The sequence below is a fragment of the Penaeus japonicus genome, unplaced genomic scaffold (assembly GCF_977035675.1).
Source record: "Penaeus japonicus unplaced genomic scaffold, GWHDUDI00000001_assembly GWHDUDI00000001, whole genome shotgun sequence".
Lineage (NCBI taxonomy): Eukaryota > Metazoa > Arthropoda > Malacostraca > Decapoda > Penaeidae > Penaeus > Penaeus japonicus.
The window spans coordinates 115,226-124,743 of NW_028234403.1; the positions used below are offsets into that span (position 1 = coordinate 115,226).

At 36.4% G+C, this 9,518-nt stretch overlaps 1 pseudogene; it reads right to left on the bottom strand.

Moving 5' to 3' along the window:
* Positions 1–304: 304 nt before the first annotated feature.
* Positions 305–9,518, bottom strand: part of LOC147472438 (uncharacterized) — a 10,680-nt pseudogene continuing 1,466 nt past the window's right edge.

The window sequence follows — 9,518 nt, forward strand, 5'->3', positions numbered from 1 at the left end:
TAAGAAATATATAATAATAAATATAAGAAATATATAAATAATAAATATATAAATAATAAATATACATATAATAAATATATAGTAATATATATATATATATATACTATATATATGATTATATAATATAATATATATATATATATATATATATATATTCATATCTATCGTGTACAGACAATGACGTCAATTACCTGATATTTTTTGCAAGAACCTGGTACCTTCTCCCACTCCATCTCCAATGTAATTAGTTTCAGTGACCCTATTCGCTTGAAGATCTCCACCATTGGGAGTCAGAAGCTACACATCATTCTTCAACTGCAAACAAAATGAGGAGTTTTTTAAACAGTATTAAAATTCCTCTTCTCAAACTATATGTCAGACACAAGCATACCATACCAGAGGGCTGGCAGGCAGTTGTATTTACTGTTGCAGTAATGTTTGTCTCTAATCAAACTCTTTCTTTACCTGATGGAGAGATCATAGCTAAGAGACCATAACAGGCAACCCAAGACAATCCAATGGGTACTTCAGGGAAGATAGCTTCTTCGAACTAAACACGACGGCTTGAGTCTACTCCCCAAACCATGTGAATTTCGTCCCGAACATAGACCTAAAGTGTAGGCAAACCACTAAAATAGGCAATCTTATATCTAAAGAAAGAAAGAAAGATAATTAATTCCACAAATGATTTCTTTTCAATTGATCAAATAACAACCCAGATGGAAAGGGATCATTTTCTCACAAAAATCCAAAACGGGAAACACATCAATACCATTCGAACACAGCATTCCCTTTGATAGGAGTTTGGGTCTACTTGTATCCAGGCTGGTGGGAGGATTCGACTGGGTGGCGTAAGGGGTCCCTGACGCATGTACACCTCACCGCGAGTAATCACACCCCGACCACTTCTGTCCCACAGGAGAGGTGGCATAGATGTATGTCCCCTGTCACAAAAAATTTGCTTTAATATTGGGAGTTATTATTACAAACTCTGATGCTGATTATAAATAATTTGTTGATGATACATAAAACCTACAAAATGCTTATAAAAGTAAGCATAAGATTGGAGTATGCATTTTTTATATTTAAATATCCATAAAAAAGCTGAAAAAGCAGTTCGATTTTGGATTTCTGGGGAAATCAATATATAATAAATGGAATTTACAGAAAAAAAAAGTTGTGTCTGCCACAACTATCATTACTCCAATAGAACTACACCTTGGCAGTTAACCATGTATTCAAAATAAATATATAGCAATCAATATATATATATATTTTTTTTTCTTTGCCCTTACAGTGAAAAACATAAATCATACAATCAACTATAATATAGATTTAGGAAAATGATCAAATTAACAACCCATTACTTTGATGTAATACTGAAGTGGATATTTACTCATTAATATCATGGTATTTTTTTTAACAATTAAATCCACAAAAAAAAAAATCACTATGAATAAAAATGAGAAAGTAAGAATAGAGAAGGAATGAACTACAACATGCATTAGAAGAGTACATATTTGAGTGCATAAACAATAGGCATTGAATGCTATCTTAGATGAAATCAAACATGTTTCTTCCATACCAATCTATGCAAATCCAGCTGCTCCCAATGTGAACCAATGAAGCGAATTTTGCAAGAGCCCCAACCCCTTAATGAAGATATCCCCAGCAGCTGTCAGGACCCATATAGCTTACTAGGTCGCTGTGCTACGCAGACCAACACACTCTGTGTTCTGCCACATCTAGAGGCTGAAGATGAACGTCAATATGAATATTATAAATGTAAAACCTTACAGACAATCAAAGTTTAATGATCCTGAATAACCAGATCACTATGTGTTTTTAAACTTTATCACAAGAATGCAACTGCTGTATACGACCCTGATCTATTCATGCCTATGAAATGATAAAAAATAATAATAATAAAGCTATGAAGCTATGAAATGCTTCCAGAAATTCAGATTTAATTCCTAACAAGTTCTACTAAACAGAAAAATAAATATTCATTTGAGAATGGAACCTGTAGATGACGCACACTTATGCGGAACTACATCATAGCACTCTCTCTATTGACAAAATAAGGCAAATCAATTTTTTACGCCCGACAAAGTTTCCACAAACAATTCCTTACAGCTGGATTTATATACAATAAAGTGAATCACTATCCACAACTAAGCAAAACGCTGCAAGTACAGAAATCATGTATAAATACAACATAGCAAACAGATCTGTAACCTAACCCATAAATAGAAGTGTTGGGTGACATTGAACAGCTGCCCTTGGAGATAGGCAGCAGATAAGCACCTTTGAGCCATGTAAAACCCTTCTGGCGCATACAGTCGAACCAACTTTCTTGCTAAATACATTCCACACATGCCCTACATAAATAGTGATTAAGTATTATAAAAAAAAATATCACAGAGGCTTTATTTTCCCTTCCATTATACGAGCATAAAATATATATACTTATCAAAATAGTCTATTCTTCATCATTACCTTGTACATCTGTAGTGTGGGTGATATATAGTTCTTTCCCTCTCTCCGCTAAATAGATTCCCTTGGATGACAGACTTAACATAGTAGATCCCTAGTTCACTGTTTGTTCCATCATGTAGTCAGCTGGTAGCAACCTGTCACAAGTGCAAATCCTAGATATCAAAAATAGTCTTCACAATATCTAAGACAATATTACACTCGAGACTTTTATCAAAATATTATCTCCAATAACATGTTAGTTACTGTCTATCTTCATTCCATGCCATCTTTCCTTCTGCAATACTGAAGAAGCTTATGCTTTCCCGCACCTGACACCACTTCGAATCCCTCCCCTGAGGGTATCGGCGCAAACGGCCAGCCCGGAAATAGACCCGGCCCTGCGATGTCCACAATCCAGCCCCAATTCCAGGTCCTAAGCAAAGATCCTTGACCTCAGTCCGTGCTCTTCATCAAGGCCCCACTCATGCCCCCGGGAGACTGGTGCTCACCTCCTATTCGTAAAATCCAGGATACACCATTAATTGACCAAGAGAAGATCTCTACTAGTATGGTTCAGGCAACTCACTAGACTTTTTCGCAAGAAACCTGAAAGAAATATAACTATGGACAGACAGAAATCTATAACATATAGAAACCAATAAAATAAGTCATAATGAATGAAAAATCTGTCATACAATATCTGCATCAAAAATGGTACATATACATTTCACACATCAACACTTTATTCCTCATTCAATGACAATAGATGATGATTACATACATTTCCAGTCTTTCGTAATCATACTGATTATGAATCTAAGTAAACACAGTTTCTTAAAATGTGACTCATTGAAAATATGCTCTTTGTGGTGATTGCATGGTAAACTTATAGCCCATTTGGCAACCATGGGGCAGGATTCATGTATTGTAGAGTCTTCATAGAGTCCACACACAATTAATCCACGAGAAAGTAAGAGCTCCAACAGCTTACGCACAGTAATAAACTATTCCCCTTATGATGTTCATCTCAAATACTATCGCTGCTGAAAATTATGATCAATGCTTTGTAAAATCTCAATCTACTAAACAATAAAAAGAAAAAAATATTATATCAAAATTATTTACAACTATCATTGACTTGGTGCATGCCTACTACGCTACTGGTTAAATAATAAATATTTTCAGAAGGGCTTCAAATCCGTTTCTTGTCTCCATAAAAGGTGCTAACTTGGTTAAAAACATAAATAACGTATCCTTCTTCCTTACAAAAGTTCTTTATCTTATATAGGCACGTATATTCAGTTTTCAGATTTTCTCACCACTGACTCCTGACAGTGCGATAGACGCTTATCAGACATAGTCAGCTGGGGGAGGTGGAGGTTATTGTTTGGCCTAAATAAGGGACCAAGAAGTGTAAAGTGTGGCACTGGGATGGGGCAGAGTGCCCTTTCTGTCCCATCCCAAGTACAAAAAGTAGCAAAGGTAAGTCCCATGAATTTTCTTTTCTTTCGTCTTCTTATATTTATGTGTGAGTTTGTATAAACTGCTGATTCATTTGCAAAGGATGTTTTTACGTTTTTTTTTTCAAATTCTGAATATAAGCCCAGCTGTGAAAAAGTGAGAGGATCAGGACTTCCCACATTATGGGATTAATGACCATAATATGCATGATTACTAAATTATTAAGCAACATTATCCATTCATCTTTGTATCGCCTTGATCAATACATCTTTTTCCATCCTGGATGTCACGCTAGGATGGCCCTGACAAGGAGCCACTAGTGTTACTTTTACAAGAGTTTCCAACCAAATAAATAAGTAAACCCTAGAATTATAAAAAATGAAAACTAACAAGAAAACTTCCATTGAAACATAATCGTCAGGGGATGCTTTAAAAAAAGGAGGATTACACAACCATACTTAACTGAAAACAACTTCTAACAACCGCACATCCTTAAACCCAGCTTGAATTGTGATCTCGGGCATAATGACCAAAGAGGGAGGGGGAACAGAAGGGTGGCACCTCTAAAAGTTCATCTAGAAAACAGAAAGGATGAAAGAAAGAAAAAAATATTATGAGCTCAAACATTCATCATTCCATACTTAGATATAAACAGTGCAAATATTGAAACTCAACTTCCCATGGTACATCATGATGAGTGAAACACAATAATAACAAAAACAAAAAAAGAAAAAGAAAAAGTAAATAAGAAAATAACATACTAATAATTTATATTTGTACAAAATTAATTAGTCCCAATTTTAATCATGATAATGACTCAGATACACATTAATTAAATATCATGAAAACCATGAATTTTATTGGCTATCAAATGTGATTATATAATAAAAAAAGAAGTTGTTCAACTCCTTACATTCATTATGATACTAATCATATCTTTTTCATAAACATTTTCTATGAAGTCAGACAACAAACAATACATATTTGCGACTGCTCATAACATACGAAAGACCATTACATAATGAACGACTAAAACACAACTTTCCCGTTAAACTCCCCTGCAAAAACAACCTTGTACCAAAACCCTCATCTCAATCTTTCTAGTCAATCAAGAAACCAACGACAAAACTGCTATCACTTTATTTTCCTATTGCCATCAATAAAGCAAAGCCATGTATATTAAAAATTCAGAACACACCTGAAAGCCACCTGTCCCTCTGGCAGTCAGGCCCCAAACTTACTCTCGCAGACATACCTACCTTGACCCGCTGGAACTCCTTGCTGAGAGGGGTATTCCACTCCACAATGGACTTTCGGCTGCTCATTCCCAGCTGCCACGCAAACCTGTGAGAAATAACAAGTTGGAAATGAATATCGGATTTCCCAAGTACCTATTTTTGCAAAATAATAAAGGTTATGCATACTGTTTACATTATGGAGGGGCTCCTGCTTCTCCGTGATCATAATGCATCCTAGTGGAATAATGTGATCGACTGAAATGCTTCCCCCCACCACAGTACTATTAGTTTTTAATTTAAATTTTAATGTTAGACATCAAATGAGTACCCCCAGATTCTAATTCCTTAATAAGTTCCCAGAAATGATATAATTGCATTCATAATCATTTCATCTGATCAATAATAACAACAAAATATGAACATTAAATAAAAAAAAACAATAAATTTCAAATATAAAATACAAAAACAAAAAGTCTTTCGTGGCACTCTACAATAAGAACAGATTGTCAAAAGGTTATTAACATACACCACAGAGAGAAGAGGAACAGACACTGAACATCTGAAGACAACAGCAGAAAGAGGAATGACAAAAATTCCAGCTACAAGTTTGTTAAAAAATACATTTGAGTATTGTCTAACACAGACACCCAACCTTGTTTGAAAACTAAATTCAGAGAAAAACTACAGTCATCACTAATTCAAAAGAGCCGCAATCTTTTTTCTTTCCATTCCTGATTCTATGACACTTAATTGGGTATTAGTAAACAATAGAGCTAAGATGGTTCAGCTCTTTTCCCAAAGACATTCTCACACTAAGATTTTCCTGCTAGGACACCCAGACTGCTTCAAAACGTAGTTTGTGACTATGAGTCATTATAGCCTCTACCATACTTTTCTTCATGTTTTTCATGTTGTTTAAAGAGAAAAAGAAAACATAGATATCTAAATATGAGAGATGATTCAAAACACAGTTACAAAAAGTCACCAGCCAGTTTCTATTTTTTTTATATATCTTGCTATCTCAGTAAGATTGAAATGTTTTTGTAAATCAAACAAACAAACACCAAACACACACAACACAACACACACACACACACACACCACACACACACACTCACACACCCACACACGACTCACACACACACACACTCACACACACACACACACACACACACACAACACACACTCACACACACACAACACACACACACAACACACACACACACACACCACACACAACACCTGAATAATAATTATATCAAACATCTTTCTGAGACCATTCAACTACACAGGCTGCGTGTCAAAATGTGGCTGAGCTCCAGTCCTTTAGCACCCTAGATTGCAGGAAGTGCCATGAATAACAGTCAGGTAAAATGCCAAAGAACAACTCCAACCATAGTCACAATCATGGCTAAATCGCATCACTTCTGATAAAACATACTAATGATTATCACGCTAAATACATCCCACATCATAGATCAGCCTCCTTTGCTCACCTGTCCCTCTCTCGTTGTACCAAGCCAGTTCATCATCAAGCTCATCTGCTTCACATTCCGAGCATAGCTAACGACATCCTTGCAGGCGAATCGACTTCATGCAGGCGATCCAACGGCATATGCATGGCCGTCAGATCGTACCAAAGAACAAATTGTTAGAGATAGTGATATATCTGTTACTTTTGCCGTCAAGCTTCACCTTTCTCCAAGCATGACTGCTGGAATCATTACTAATCATTCTTTAAAGTACCAACATCCACAGTCATCCAGGAAGGTTATGTATTTTCTGAGATCACCAAACTGAACACACTGCTTGAATTTCCTCTTGTTGACCCAACCACCTGTCATTTCCTCTTACTCATACCATGATTATCATGAAAACTCCACTGTTGAGTACGACCAACTTAATGTCCAGCTAACTTCGGAAGAGTCTGGTCACTGTTATCATAGTTCTAGGGTCACTTGTGTTATTTTCTGGCTTTCAGTGTGGAATCTATTCCAGGAAGAGACACCAGACTACTCCTGAAGGAGACCCGTAACTTAGACAACTCAACCGATCTTCACGGTGTTACTCTCTTTCTTTCTTCTTTCTCCCCATCATTGCTGCCTAGTGAATTCCATCTAAATTGTTTTTCCTTTCTATCTTTGGACCTATGTACTTTCTGACTAGATGAGTCTGGTCCAGTGCTTCGAAAGAACCTAAAACTATTCTTCGGAAGAGAACTGGGCGAAAATCCTCATACACAGGTCCCATCTGGTACAGAGGATTGTTCCTTCACTGTGCCTTGGGGTTTTGAACATCCTCCACTTTCATGCTAAGCTCCCTATCCATGCAATGGCGAATCTCAATATCATACAGTTTTTCTCGTCCCCTGTTAGCACCTCTCATGTCCATCCTTTGACGACAACCCAAGAACAAGAATCTCTGCTATCAAATTCCTTTGTCTATGTTAGATTTAGAAGTCTTCATAAGTTCTGTTATCTGCACTCTTTAGATCGAACTCAGCTCAGGGCTTTACACTCTTCCTCTTTCAACTGCTTCCTTTTGCTCCAAGTTCCTGCTCATCCCCGTAAGGTCCTGAACCATGGCCTTTAGCATCTCTTCTCCCTCCTGAGCCACCATCAACTCTTCTCTTCCCCCTTATCCTCCAAAGCTTGCAATTTGGCCAGACCTTGTGAGCCGTAGTTGACAATACCTGCGGCATTGCTCCATAAGAAGGAGAGACGGAGCATGAGACAAGCCAACGAAGGACGGGAAGCAGCTCAACTGCGGTAGCATCACTAAAATCAGACTGCGTTGATCGTAGCTGTTCCTACTCATTGTATCTGGTGATGGGTTGCATCAAAAAAGAAAAAGAAATAAAACACATTGAATAAAGATTAATTTCATCTGAATATAAAATATAACAGTGTTACAGTACAACCCAGACAGCATACCGAGATAAAAGCAGAGGAAAGAAAAGAAAATCCAACCTATTACTTTCCTCTTTACCCAGTAAACAATTCAGTCCATGCTTTACCTATCTTACAAAATTTTCTAAAGTAAAGGTTTCTATTAAGTATATTTACATCATTCTTATCTAAACATAAGTTAACCTGCATATTACTAGTACCAGATTAACAAACTAACAGTAGAGGCCTTACCATATCTTCGTTTGTTCTTTTACTTTGACTTGTCTCTCATAACTAAGGCTTCGGCATCTGCTGCCCTCCTGACACAATCTGAGAAACTTGTGACAATCCTCCTCCAAATCCCCAATTACTCGCGCTCTCTCCCCTGATACACAAGGAGGAAGGTTAAGACATTTTACACAGATCATAAATAAAGGATTAATGCCCAGATACTTATAGGCAACTACTCCTGCTAATACAACGTTCTGAATTCTATAAAAATGTTATTGAAATTTGAGAACTGTCCAATGGCATGAAGATGCTTATATCAAAATCAAATTATTATTACCAAGATTAATAATGCTAAACTCAAATATACTGTGTTTTGCTATAGTATGGCCGAAATGTTATTTCTCTTTAACAGTGCCGTTTACTTGAAGTTCTACACATTATACTAGGCTGTCTTACGTTTAAACCTGTGGGCCATGAAAAAACTTCTAAAGCTGAACTGCAATCCTTTCCCATATAATGTAAAAGCGACATAGATGACTATAATAAAAAAAGGCACATGCAGTATCTTATCCATGGCTATATTACATCTATTACACAAGCTTAATTATATTTCTAGAACATTATTTTTATATAATTCAGTTCAGTTCAAAACATCTACATGATAATCTGAGAGACAGAAAAGTGGGCCATGTACTAGATGAAAATGAAAGAAACACGGGATTCTAAATTTTCATTTCACTGCTGTGGCTTAGCAGTTCACATTAATTTTATTTTCATACTCAATATTCTACATAATTATAAATACACAATAAATAACATGATTTATTACATACTGATTATGATAATGTTATATTTTTGCTCAGTTGCTTTCATAATAATAGAGCAACTTTTCCAACTTTGATGCGCTATTATTTGGCAACTATTTGACATTCCAGCTCAAACTTCCTTCTTCTGGCATGTAAACCAAGCCCTCCATACAGTGAACGCCAAATCAGCCCCGGTAAGTAACAATTAAGGGAGGTTGCAGCCTTGGGGCAAACGTAAGCTGAGAGCAGCTAAATCCCAGCCTATGCTTCTGTAATAATACACCTTTGAACTGCACATAGTTTATGTGTTTACCTGGTCCACTCTAATAAAGATTTTAAAGAACAAAGCCCATTAGCAGTGGATGTGGCATGAGTTACTGCAAAGGCAAGTCGGTCATAGACCAAACGGATGGCAA